Genomic DNA, 14406 nt, shown 5'->3' with positions numbered 1-14406 from the left:
TCATTGCAGTGCACTGGCCTCTCACTATCGCGGCCTCTCTTGTTGTGGAGCACAGGCTCCAGACACTCAGGCTCAGTAGTTGTGGCTCACAAGCCTAGCTGCTCCGCAGCATGTGGGATCTTCCCAGACCAGGGCTCGAACCCGTGTCCCCTGCATTAGCAGGCAGATTCTCAACCACTGCGCCACCAGGGAAGCACAAGATTTCATTTTTTAAACAGGTTTCTTATTTCTTCTTGTGTTCATTTTAATAAGTTGTCTTTTACAAAGGATTTATCCATTTCATCTAATTTATTGCATAAAGATATTCATTATTTAATTTATTAATTTATTGCATAAAGATATTCAACATAACCCATTGTGATTCTATTTAAATTTTTTTTAATTTTTAGTTTTTTAAAAATTTATTTTGTTTTCTCCATTGTGATTCGTTTAATGTCTATATAATCTACAGTGATGTGGCCTGTTGACATCATGATATTGGTAATTTATGTTCTCTCTGTTCTTTTTTTCTTGATCAGTTTTGCTAAGGGTTTGTCAATTTATTCATCATTCATTCAAAGAATCAACTTTTGGCTTTGTACCTTTCCCCATTGTATTTCTGCTGTCTATTTCTTTGCTTTCTATGCTAACCTGTATCATTTCCTTTCTTTTACTTTCTTTAAGGTTTAATTTGCTAATCTATAGTTTATTAAGTGGAAGTTCAAATATTTTTTCTACTCTTTCTCCTCTTCTCACATATGTATTTAAAGCTACAAATTTGCCTCCAAAACTGCTTGAGCTGCATCCCACACATTTTGATATGTTGTATCTCATTTTTTGTTTGGTTCAAAATATTTTATATTTTCCACTTAATTACTTCCTCAACTCATAGGTTATGTAGAAGTGGGTTAATTTCCAAGCATTTCATTTTCTGGTTATTGTTCTATTATTGATTTCTACTTTGATTCCACTGAGTTGAAAAACATACTCCTTTAAAATTTGTTGAGGTTTGCTTATTGGTCTAGCACATGGTCTATTTTGGTAAATGTTCCACATATAATTTTTAAAAAATCTGTATTCAGTAATTATGGAGTGTAGAATTCCAGATATGTTCAATTAGTCATGTTAGTAAGAAATTAGTTCTTCAGAGAAGAAAATGAAGTACATTCCAAAGTTTAAGGAGTAAGAGAACCACATTTACTAAGTGCTTAGTCCTGGAATTTGGACATTTATCCCCTCAACAATGGATTATGAATATTTGTCTCACTTCCATCTGACTGCTCAGCATCTCTATCTGGATGTGTAAGGAGTATTTCAAATTAATATGTCCTGAAAGGAACTCCTGATTTCCCCCTTCAAATCTGTTCCTTTTTCCATCCCTTCATCTCAGTAAGTGCACCCCAGTGCTCATGCTGAAAATATTAGAAGCTGCCCCCAATTTCTCTCTTTTCCTCATACTTACATCTTTTCCACCTGGAGGTTCTGTTCCCTCTATTTTAAAGTATGTCCTAATCTGACTGCTTCTCACATCCCCCCTACTACTCCTCTGGTCTAAGACCCTGCCATTTCTTTCAAGGGTATTACTGTAGTAACTTCCTGATGGGTCTGTGTCTGGTTTTCCTTTTTTTCCCTCCTCTCCTTTCTCCATCTCCTGCAACAGGGCACACAGATTTTGTCTCTCTCATAACAATTAGAGTCATTAAAAAAAGGCAGATCAAATCATTTCCTTATTAAGAAACAAACAAACAAAATTCAAAGGCTTTCTCTCCTACTTAGAATATATTATAAAAACCTTACTATGATCTACGAGGCCCTTGGTGACCTGGCCCTCCCCACTCTTTTTTTTTTTTTTTTTTGCTGTATGCGGGCCTCTCACTGCTGTGGCCTCTCCCATTGCGGAGCACAGACTCCGGACGCGCAGGCTCAGCGGCCATGGCTCACGGGCCCAGCCGCTCCGCGGCATGTGGGATCTTCCCAGACCGGGGCACGAACCCGTGTCCCCTGCATCGGCAGGCGGACTCTCAACCACTGCGCCACCAGGGAAGCCCCCTCCCCACTCTTGAATCTCATTTCCTACCGCTCTCCCCCTTGCCCACTGCTCCAGCTACAACCACCCTCTCATTATGATTGGAAAGCATCTAGTTCATTCTTGCCTCCGCATCCTAGAACTTGCTGATCCCTCTGCCTAGAAAGCTCTTCTTCCAGATCTTTACACAACCCACCCTTTCATTTCATCTTGATTCACGTGAAACCTCCTCAGAGAGGCGGTCATGACCACCCTATTTAATACCCCATCCTACCTCCACTGTGCTATCACTTGTTCTCCACTTCTCCTGAATAAAATGTCTTCATAGTACTGGCCAATACCTCAAATTACTCGTAAATTCATTCATTAATTGTGTTTATCTGTCTTCTGCACTGGAATATGGGTTCCATGAAGTCAGCACCCACTTGGTCTGGTTTATTGCTGAATCCCGACCAGGTAAACCGGTGCCTGGAACACGGAAAACACCCAGTAAATATCTCTTGGTTGAATGGATGTATAGATGGATGCAGAGTGGATGAATGTTTAACTGAACAAAAATAATTGTTTTACATCCATTTATATGAACCAATTAAGTTCATCCTTTCTAGGCAGTACTAGGTTGTTTTCATTTTAATTAGAAGGTTGGTTTACACATTATGAAAGGTTAAGCTTCTCAAAATAATCTGTGGATTCTAATGTCACTAATTTGGGTTGGAGCTGTCACCAGTTAGTCGGAGTTGGTTTTCTTTGAGAATGCAGAAACTCCATGCACAGACACAGGGCATTGAACAACCATAAAGAATCACTTCATGCAGTAACTTTATACTGTGGTCATTCGTTGAAAATTTGCTAGTCAAGCTGAGGATCAGGTCCCTACTCTGACTTGCATTCTAAACATCTGTTCTCAGCAATGTCAGGATAGGTTATGCTGATGATTCTCAAACTTTGCTTCTAACAGTTGCTGGTGTTAGAGGTAGACCTAAGAAATGCCTAAGAAATGACTACCTCTAAAAAATGCTACATTGGTGGTCTTCTTCCAACACAGAGGATTAAATGATATTGCTAAATAGACTTTTCTTAACTGCTGTGCTGTGCATTCCCCTCTCCCAGAATTTCCTTTTAAAATCTGTGGTGCTGCCTATCTCACAAACAGATTCAATAGTAGCAAAGGAATTTGCTGGAAGAACTCTGAAGTGACCAGGCACATGCGTTTTGACTACCTGATGTTTCTGAGGATGCTTGTTCAGGTTCTGGGAAGGCAGCCATAAATAAGATCAAGTCCCTGCCCTTGCAGAGATGGCTTCAATCTTGTTTGAGAAAAAGTTTAAAAAAGAAGATAATATTTAGGGTTGAGTTGTTTAATCTCACATCCTTACATAGCCATAGTTTTAGCTAGAAAAATTGTTCCTAGGTCATGTGCTGGAAAACACGATATCAGTGTTTCCTGGGGTTCTCCAGAGAGAACATAACTTCCAGATGTTCTTTCACTGAGCGTGTTGGGGAGCACTCATGTTGAAAAGGGGGTCCCCTAAGCCCTGGGCTCCATTCTGAGCCTGGTGGTTGGGATCCATGATGTCTACCCTGCTGTGGATATTTTAGCTACAAATTCCACCAACACCCTATTGCATATATTTGTTTACTCAGCCTGTAATAAATAGCTTCATATACAGAGATTCCATCTGAACACAAACAGCCCCAGTCTTTAGAAGGCTCTCCAGCAAAGCTCTGCGAGTGCGTGTGTGTTTCGGGGTAATCATCTCCAGGCAACCCCGGTCGGTCATAGAAGTTGTCATTGCTGTCATCTTCCTGTGAAATTCTTCATCCTTTTGAATGCTCATAAATGGGCATTTTCATGCAGAGTACATCATTTTGAATTGAATTTCAGTAACTCCTCCAGTGGCCGCCTGCCAGCCTGACAATGTCCGTCCTTGTGAAACTAGCCTCGTGAGTGTGTTTGGAAGCACACTGGCTTTGGTTTTAGCAACAGACGAGGCTGAGTCCAGAAAATATTTTGTGATATTTATTTTTATAGCATGAATGAGCAAAACATTCAAGAAAGTGCTGATGGGTCTCTAATTCTCAAACTCCAGCTTAGAAAATAGAAATTTGAATTTCCTATTCCACCTCCCAACCCCACCCCATTCTCCCTTTTTTTCCAGTGGGGGCTGATCTTGCTGGCTTTGGCAGAAGCAGGGATGTGTTGAAATGTTGTAAATTACAGTTAATGTGATATGATTCTGTTTATCCTTGTCCAACACTGTTGAACCTACCAATTTTTCCCTTCTTGGCTTCCCATGAATTAAGGCAACAAGAGAATAGCCAGTTGGAAGACTGGACAATTTTCTTTTTCAGTCAGAGTAAAAGACAGGCACAGCTGATGAATGCTGGCCCTAAAGAAAAGGTTTTGTGCTTTGACAATACGTTCAGAAAAAGCCCAAGATACTGCCCTATTTACCTCTGAAGAAAAATAAAGATTATGTTCTGGGGTGTAAGCAATAGAAAGCCTGATTCAGTTTCCTAAAGGAGATTCACACCAACAATGTTTAAATGGAAAATGTCAAGAACTTCATAACTAAGAACTGAATATTAAAGAGACAGCTGCCAACTTTCGGTTTCTCATTCAGAACTGGAAAGGTCGCCTCAAGCATATAGTCTCTGAGAGGGTCTTATTGTCCTGTCCTGACTCATTTAAGAGCACCGTATCTTCACAGGCAAGCCTCTCGGACACAAGGGACTCAGGCACTCTGGTTGTCACGGTGCAAAATGACCAGGGCAACTAAGTTGTTCACTGGATTTGTTGGGAAAATGTGGCATCTGTCAGACTTCTATTAGAAGTCAAAAAATCAACAGGGTTTTGTCTTCACGTAAGTTGAAGTTTTAAGAAGAGGATGTATCAGGGCCGTGGAGTTCTTTGGGGAGGAATTTTTAAAATCTACACATGTGGTTAGAACGAATAATCATGAATAATTGGGGGAAAAAAAGGTCCAAATCGATCATTTTCTGATCTGGTTTGCTTTTAACATTGCATAACCCAATTTAGGTTTGGTTAGATGAACAAGACTGCATAGCAATGGCTTTAAAGAACAGTAGAGAGCAGTTTAAGGAAAAGTCCATTTTATCCCACAGTTAACTATAGGCTTAAAAAAAATGCATAAAGGGTGATTAGGAAAGCATGATGTGAACTTAAAAAAGAGGTTGATGATGAACACTTTAGAGTTTTCTAAAACAGAGACAGATGATGTCTTGTGTGTGTGGAGAGAGATATGACCCCTCAACAATTCCCCTGTACCCTACATGCAAACTTTCAGTGATGAACCTGATAACTCAGATTCTTTACATTTGTCTAGCACATTGCACATTTGTATATATTCATTTAACAGTCAGAGAACTTAAACGATTTGCCAGATACTATTCTAAGCACTTTGCAAATATCAATCTAGCTAAACCTTCATGACTAGCCCATGAGTTAGACCCTCATATTTTGTCCTTTTCACATGGGGAACTAGAAGCATCTGGAGGTGAGATAACTTCATTCATCCATTTAACTTTTCACTGACTCACCACACACTTATATCAAGCCCTTATGAAGTACAGACACTGTCCCAGAAGCTAGAGGCACAAGAGGACTTGGCGTAGTCCCCACCTTCAAGGCATTTTTGGAATGGTCGAGAAGACAGACATCTAAATAAGAACCCACAATAGAAAATGGTAAGTAGAGTGATAAAACTACGTATAAATAGCCCTCTCTCACACAGCATCATCTCACTGCACTCAGACACCAATCCTGTGGTGTATTCATTTCTTCAGCTAATACCCACTGAGTGTCAATTCTAGGAGAGGTACAGTGCCCACTGTTATGAGATTAGATTCAATGAGGCTGACGTTCATTAAAACTATCACAAAATATGGGTGAGATGGTGCAACTATGGTAAGCGGTTTTAAAAAGTGACACAGAGCTAGAGGAGTGAACAGTGAGGGGATTTGACCTCATCCAGGAAGTCAGGAGAGGCTTCTCGAGGATGTAGCCCCATGAAGATGAAGCGGAATTAAGCAGGTAAGATAGGGAAAGTACTCCAGCAAAAGGCAGCAGGATGGTGTGTGGAGAATTGGATGAACTCACTGAAAGGAAGTCAGGAGAATGCAGTGTGCTATGAGCAAGGAGAGGTCAGACCCAGAAGGTCCTTTCAGACCAGGTGGGGAGGAAGGCCATCCTCACCATGACACTGAGAAGCTACCGGAGTGTGTAGCACCTGGTGGGTCATGGTGCTGATAGGCATTTCTTAAGATGACTTTGGCTGCTTTGTAGGGAATACAATGGGCCCAGAGGTGGAAGGTGAAAGGTTAGATTTCCAGGAGGGAGATACTAGCGGGGTGGCTGTGGAGATACACAGGAAGGCAACGATCAAGAGCTACTTCAGGGGTTAAGCTGACAGGATTGCATGTGGTGGATATGGGAATGGTTCAAGGGTGCCCCCTTTTACAGCTGGAAAAACAATGGTCAGAGAGAGGATGAGTAACTCTCCCAAGGACTCACGGCTGGTAAGAGAAGCCATCTTCCTTAGAGCTCTTTGAGTGCTGAGCCAGCACTTTTACCCTCTGTTTTAGGAGAACAAAGAAGGAACCAGAAACCTTGGCTGAGGAAACTGAACATAATTCTAAGAAGGAAAGAAAATTTGATCTGGGTTTTGCAGAATGTGTGGGGCACAGGAAATAGTGACATTTTGGACAGAGGAAGTTGTATAAAGGTGAACAAGATAAGAAGACTTTGCAGGGAGAAGGAAACTCTATTATCTTGATTGTGCTGGTAGTTCATCAAAACTCACCAAATTGCATTTAAAATGGGTCCATTTTAATGAGCATACCTGGTGCCCAGATCTTAATCTCTAGCACCTTTGCCCACCAAAAAGAACTAGGGCTCCTCAAAGAAACGGTTGCTTCTGGGGCTGGAGCAGGTTTGTACAAGATGAGCCTGGAACATTTTGTTGTGCCAGAAAATAAAGAAGAAAACATTAATAAGAAATATAGATATGAATAAAGGAAAGAATAATAATTTTACAAAAAGACAAGCATATCACAAGGAAATGATAGCCAACTCGAAGGGGCTCCCACTGGCCAGATCTGGGAAAAGTGGGGTACCAAAAGGACAGTACTAAATTATAAGTCATTGAGGAAAAACAAGACATTATGAGTCTATACTAATAATAAATACGTAAATGGGGGAGGAGAGGGGCTCTTCCTTCTTCTGTAAAAGGAGGCTGAATGTGGGCTCTGGCAAATGTGGAGGGAGCGCTACACACTTGGAAAACTATCATTTTGGAAAATTACCATTTTGCATCCACCATAATAAATGGTGGATAATAATATTATTAATAATAATATAAATGTTAATATAAAATGATATAGTATTACGAACCATTATAATATGTTCTAAACCCCACAGCTAAATCCATGGGGATAGTTTAGTGAGGAGAAGGATATATCTGAATGATCTCAGAGAAGCATCCCGTAAATTGCCTATTAGTTGCAAGGGACAAAGTAGTAACTAAACAGTGGAGAGACTGGGTAACACTTTGGGTGATTAACATCACCATCACCAGTGCGGAGGATGGCCATTGTATGTCTCCAGATGTAATATTCATACCCATACTTCCAGTTGCGGAATTGAAACGGGATTAAAGCAAAGGATACCACAAGGTAAGTCTCAGATGAAGAGGGAAAAAGTGGCCAGTGGATTTATTTAAAAAAAAAGAAAGAAACTCACCCTATCAATCAGGAAAATGGAATCAAAGCAAAGCAGTATTGATTTTATCAGACTGATATTACTTAAATGATCAGTGCTTTTTTGCCAAGGGCATTAGAGAAGCAGAAACTTTCATACCGTTTGCATGCATATGTAAACTTGCCACATATTTTTAGAGGTTAATTTAGTGTTATTTATCTATGTTAAATATCCTTACCTTTAGACTGAGCAATCTCAGATCTAGGACTTGATCCTAGAATACTCCACTAATCATATGCAGAAGAATATTTGTTCCAGTGATGCTTAGGATAGAAAGGAATTAACAACCGCTTATCTTGACAACTGGTTATCTTTTTCTGCATATCGAATTACTGTAAATGCAGCAGCTTATTTCTGCGGATCTGGAATTGAGGCACGGCTTAGCTGGGCCCCCTGTCTCAGGGTCTCTCAGGAGCTGCGGTTAAGGTGTTGGCCAGGACTGGAGGCTTATCTGAGACTCCGGTGGAGAAGGATCCACTTCCAAACTCACACGGTTGCTGTCAGGATTCCACTAATGGTGGGCTGTTGGTCAGACGCTGCCCTTAGTTCCCTGCCACGTGAGCCTCTCTATAAGCCAGCCAGGGACAGAATCCGCTAGCAAGAGGCAAGTCACACCCTCTTGAAGCTAATCACAGAAGTGACATCTCATCCCCTTTGCTTTATACTTTTGATTAGAAGCGAGTCATAAGCCAGCCCACGATGAAGGGAAGGCAATTACACAGGGGCACAAATACCAGGGGGTAGAGATCACTGGGGACCATCTTAGAGCCAGCCAGCCATGGCGACCCAAATGTATAATTTATGGTATCACCACACATGGGAAACATCTCAGCAGTTAATAATGATGTGGATATGTGTGTGCACGGACTCGGAGCCACTTCTCAAACCTATTGTTAAGTGAATAAAGCAAACAAGGTTATTCTGCAAACAAATGTGACACCATTCGTATAGAAATAGAATATTTTTCCAAAATTAAACATGTTTCTGTCTCTCTCTCTCTCTCTCTATATATATATATGCATTCAAATACGAAGGAAAAGACTTGGGCAGAGACACATCCAACCCATTGATGGTGGTTACCACTGGAAAGAGATGTGGGTTCGGGGTGGAGGTGGGGAATAATGATCAACTTTCTCATTTTATTCATCATATTTATTTTTTTTTTTTTTTTTTTTTTTACAGTGGGAATATATTTGTGTATTGTACATTTGTTTTTAAAATAGGACTTGAACTGGGAAACCAGGGCTGTGTCCAAGAGTGTTAGCTTTCAAAGTGTAGCATGTTATCCATAAATATGTCCCAACAGTGCCTTTTCATTGTCCACATTTTAAAGCTTTGCTTGGTTTTCCAACCCAGTTTTTTCTCAAATGTTTGTGACTATGCTTGGAACAAGGAGGCTGTAAGGGCTCTGTTGTCCCAGACCCAGGAGCTGCTCTGGAAACACACTAGTAGGGCTGCACGGAGCTGACAGCTGGATCCTATCGAATGCTCATCTTTCTCAGACACAAAAGAAGAACCACAGTAGCCACCCAGAGTGGAGCCTGGTGCTGCAGGGCACTTCTGGGAGGCCACGGGAAGGGATGTGGGACAAATAGGCCCTTTTGTGGTGTGTCTTTTTGTTGGTTGCATGACCCACTTTATAACCAAAAGATGAACCCAGGCTCTCGTGGCTGGAGGTGCAGGTCAAGATCCACCGCTTGCTGGTGACGTTGGGCCAGCTGCCTCATCGCTCTGTACCCCAGTGGCCTCATCTGTAAAATGGTGATGGTGATCACATTGCTGTCTCAGGCTTCCTGTAGGGTTTAAATGAGCTGATACATCTGAGGCACTTGGCTTAGTGCCCAGAACATATTAAGCACTCCAGGAGGTGAGCAGCTACTGCTGTTGTTGATGTTCTTTAGTGTTACCCACAAAAGTTGGCATTTACTAAACCCTTACCAGTTTCCTGATCCTGGCTCTGTGATAAGTGCTTTAGATACATGATCTCATTGGATTTGCTCAACCTTCCAGAGTGGAAGCTACTCAATAATCTTGCCATTTCACGGACGGGAACTCTGAGGCTCAGAGAAGTTAAGTTAGCTCTCCAAGTTCATAAACTGGGAAGCGATGGTGCTGAGATTTGAACTCAGGTTTGTTTGTCTCTGAAGCTACCACTCTTAGCAACAATACTCACTTGCTTCCTGGGCCTTAACACCACATTATTTTGCTCTCAGGCTGTGAGGAAAGTGCCATCAGGCTTTAGAGGACTTGGCAATGGACCAGAGCACCCAGGAGAGGACTAGACCATAGTCTCTGCTGTAAAGACACTACAAAAATGGATGAATAAACAGTCAGTGTGGGAAAGTGTCTGCAACTTCCTCAGAAACCACCGACCAAGGAGACCAAAAAATAAATAGGTGAAGATAAACTGGATTTGACATATATTTAACATGCTTGATGTGCATGTTATATAAATCCTTGTACTCAACAGAGTACCCCCATTCTTGTCACACGCATGGAATATTTACAAAACTTAACCAAGATTTCCCTTTTATCTGTTGGTGGACCTAGAGGCACTGCCACAAAAGTACAAGACTTCTGGGAGAACCATTTAAAAAGAACTTTCTAGAAAGCCTGTTGCCTTAATTCCATGTGAGCCTCCAGACATGTTCACGTACACATTCCTCATTTCATTTGAATGAATAAAGGAAATACCATCTTCATTTTACCTGTGAGGCAGCCAAGGGTCAGACAATAACCTACCAAAGGTGCATCATATGTAAAGCATGGAGCTGAGAGGTGAAACCACAGGGGCTTTCTTGTTCTCAGGCACAGCAACTTCTGCCCTCCAAGGTGCTATGCCTGTTCAGGACTCCGAGGTTCAATGAGAGTTTCATGGAAAAAAAGTTTCTTGAGGTAAGTTTTCCAGATACCCTTCTTTTCTTCCAACTTGTTTTCTGAAATAAAGCTTCAGACTAAGGATGAAAGACTGAAAGTCAGAAAGACAGACAATGACAAGGGTTGGCAGGCATATGCAGAAATTGAAACGCTTTTACATTGTTGGTGGTAATGGTGCAGCCATTTTGGAAAACAGTTTGGCAGTTCCTCAAAATGTTAAAGTTACCATATGACCCAGAAATTCCACTCCTAGGTACCCAAGAGAAATGAAAACACACAACTGTGCAAACACTTGTACATGAATGTACACAGTAGCGTTATTCATAATAGTCAAAAAAAGAAACAACCCAAATGTCCAACAACTGATAAATGGAGAAACAAAAGGAGGTTTATCCCTACAATGGATAAAAAGGAATGAAGCACTGATACATGCTACAAAAATGGATGAACTTGCAAGTATTATGCTAAGTAAAAGAAGCCAGTCATAAAAGGTCACCTATTGTACAATAATATTTCTGTGAGATGTCCAGAATAGGCAAATCCATAGAGATTGAAAGTAGATTCGTGGTTATCTAGGGTTTGGGGATGGGTGGGATGGGCATGACTGCTCATGTGTACTGTGTATGGGGTTTCTTTGTGGGGTAATGGAAATCTTCTAAAATTATATTATGATGATGGTTGGACAACCATGAATGCACTAAAAAGTACTAAATTATTCATTTAAAAAAGGGTAAATTTTATGGTATGTGAACCACATCTTAAAAAAACTGTTAAAAAAAAAAAAAAAAAAAAAAAAAGAATGCAAGCCTGACTGCCAAGATGCCCTGATTTTGAAAACGAAATGAACCAACACCTGAAATTTGCTATTTCTCACGTGAAAGTGTGCAGAACTGGGGGAGATGACTTCCAGTGGAGAAATCAGTAAAGACTAGAGAATGAGGCATTTGAGCCCGAAAGGTTGAGAGCCTTCAACTGTGCCTTAAGAAATAAAATAGACTCGGCATATGTAGGAAGGTTATTGTTCTAGAAGAAAGGAACAGTGTGAGTCAAGCTCCAGAGTTGAAAAGGCAGGAACAGGAAACACTGACCAACATTGTTTGAATTAAACAAAGAAAACATACTGTATTTTTTTAACCATACTAACAAATACAGATATAAATAATTTTTGGATGACTGTTATATTGGAAGTGAAAAGAAAAAATACAAAACAGTTCATCGAGGTTCACTTTATAAGATATGTTGGCTGGCAACCTTTATTCTTGCAAGCAAAAGCTATTGATCATGGATGGTTTCCATTAAGAAATTAAACATGGATCTGGAGATGCTAGTAACACTTTTTTTTTAAACATTAACTGAAAATTTAATGCTAGCACACCCATTTTCAGCAATCATCTGGTCTCTCTCTTTGGTTGGATGGCTGGTACAGGGTGGTCACAAGCCAGCCAGACTCAGACTAATAAAATGGCAGGTAGCGTTTCTAGTAGTAGACATTCACACTCTCAGAGGAGAACCTCCACACGGCAGGTAGCCGGAACGATGACTGTCTTAGAGCCTTCGGTGGAGATGACTCATTTCAAGCCCAGGGCAAACCAGACATCCTTTTATAGAGAGATAAATTAAACAGCTTTCCAGATCCCCTCTTCTCTACAAACATGCATCAGCAAGCCTAATGTCCTATACGTTTTCTGCTTTTGGTTCTCTGCTCAAAAATCGTATGGGTCTCTATGTTGATTCACTGAAGGCAGTGATGAGGAATATATCTCATATTCTCATTGAATTCCTACCTCTACATAAGACAAGAATAAATTAAGGCATTCATTAAAGTAGGAATTAAGTAAGGATGAGTCCCGCTCTTTCAGACAGTGAATCCGGAGAGAGAACACAGATAGAGCCACCGGTTTAAAAGAAATTGGAAGATAGCTGAAGAGATAATGAATGATAATAAACCTCCAACCTGCAATCCTTGAGGTCTCGTGGGGGCTCCAGGCAGAAGGGCACGTGGACGGTCCAGGAGCGCAGGCAAAGGTGGAGCGAGGAGCAGTGGCACACGTAGGCGGAGGCTGAGAACAAAAGAATACGGCCTCTTCCAATCAGTCTTTGTGGGAGCAGAGGTGTATGTGAGCACATGTGTTGGTGTGTGTGTAGGTGTAGGACGTGTGCGTGTGTGTGTGTGGAGGGTGTCAACGGAACACCATAATATCCTTTGCATTGCTTAGGGTTTCTAAGAAGCATGATGTGGCTGGAGATTCTGCTGCTGGTGCTGTGTCTGTGACCAACATCACAACTGCCTCTCCTGCCACTAACAGTGATAACTTCCACTAACGGGCCACCCAAGCCCGGTGCCTCCCACACATCATCTCTGAGCATCCTCACAGCCACCAGCCGACGCTGGCTGTAAAAACCCAATTCACAACTAAGAAACATGAGATCCCTGGTCTCCCACAGCCATGGGTTGGAATTCACACCCAGCGATGCCAGACACCAAAACCCCACTCCATCCAGGGCACTGGGACATGGTGACAGAAGGGTTTACTGAGCTCTTTGATACTGGAGAAGTGAAGGGGATCCTCAGCCGGGAAAGGCTGGAAGAGGGCATATTAGGATGGGAAATCTGCAGTAAAGTAATTTTGTTTTATTTATTCCATGCTTGAGTTCCATGGCTGGGCCAGTGGCTTTTGAGAGTTCCTTCGGGAAAGAGGAAGCAGGGAGGCAAGTCCTCCTCAACCTCCCAAATGAGAGAAAGATGGTTTTTCCTGACACACACAGACAGGTTCCTGGGGCTATCTGGGGATGGAGCCTCCAGGCAGGCTGATTTGAAATGCTTCCAAGCAGATATCATGCTTCAGAGAGTTGGCCCCTGTGGGGCAGGAGCTGAACCTGAGTGTGGGAAGGGGACAGGAGGGCTGGAACTCAGGCTGTTCTCCCATCCCCCAGGCCCGAGACGGTTTGTTTAACCCCTCAGGGGTGCTGTGTGCCTTCCTTGTTGAGGTGGTTTGTGGCTTAGTGAAGCGATATTTATAGAGTGCTCTGTGATTCTTGGGTGAACATTCGTTTTATAAATGAATGATCAAATTTATTAGCAATGAGTAACTAACCCGTCTACATTTATTTTGTTGATAATACAAATTTACAAGGTTTTAATTGCCAGTTTAAAAACCCCAAAAACCCATATATAAATACATCGGTAATAAAATATCTTCTCACTGTGCCCTTGACTTCTGTAGTTACGTCAGGGCTTATGAGGAGGGTCTGAAGGAGGTTTCAGATGTAATCACAAACCTTGCCTAAAAGGATTCAGGGCCAGAAACAGTCTAATTCAAACCTAGTTGGTGGTAATTTCATGAGTTTTAATTGAAATGCTCCTACTGATAATAATTATTAATAATTTTCTTTATAGTGCTTATTAATGTTAATAATCATCTTTTATTTCTACTGTTATCTCATGTAATGCCCCATGGCCTTGCTGCTCTGAGTGTGGCCCCCAGACAGCAGCATCATGTCACCTGGTAGCTTGTCAGAAATGCAGGATCTCAGGCCTCATCCCTAGACTTACCCAGTCTGAACTCACATCATAACAAGATCCCAGGCAATTTGTATGCACATCTCAGTCTGCTGTCTGCTACATCCTGAGGTGGTTATAGCCTCTCCCGTTTCATAGTCAAAGAGACTGAGCTTCAGAGCAGTTCAGTACACTGCCCACAGTCCCAGGGTCAAGCTGGATTTGAATCTGGCCCGTTGTAGTCAA

This window comes from Lipotes vexillifer, unplaced genomic scaffold (genome assembly GCF_000442215.2).
Source record: "Lipotes vexillifer unplaced genomic scaffold, Lipotes_vexillifer_v1.1 scaffold1100, whole genome shotgun sequence".
NCBI classification, from domain to species: domain Eukaryota; kingdom Metazoa; phylum Chordata; class Mammalia; order Artiodactyla; family Lipotidae; genus Lipotes; species Lipotes vexillifer.
The sequence above is the reverse complement of the archived record's forward strand: the minus strand, read 5'-3'. Positions refer to the sequence as shown.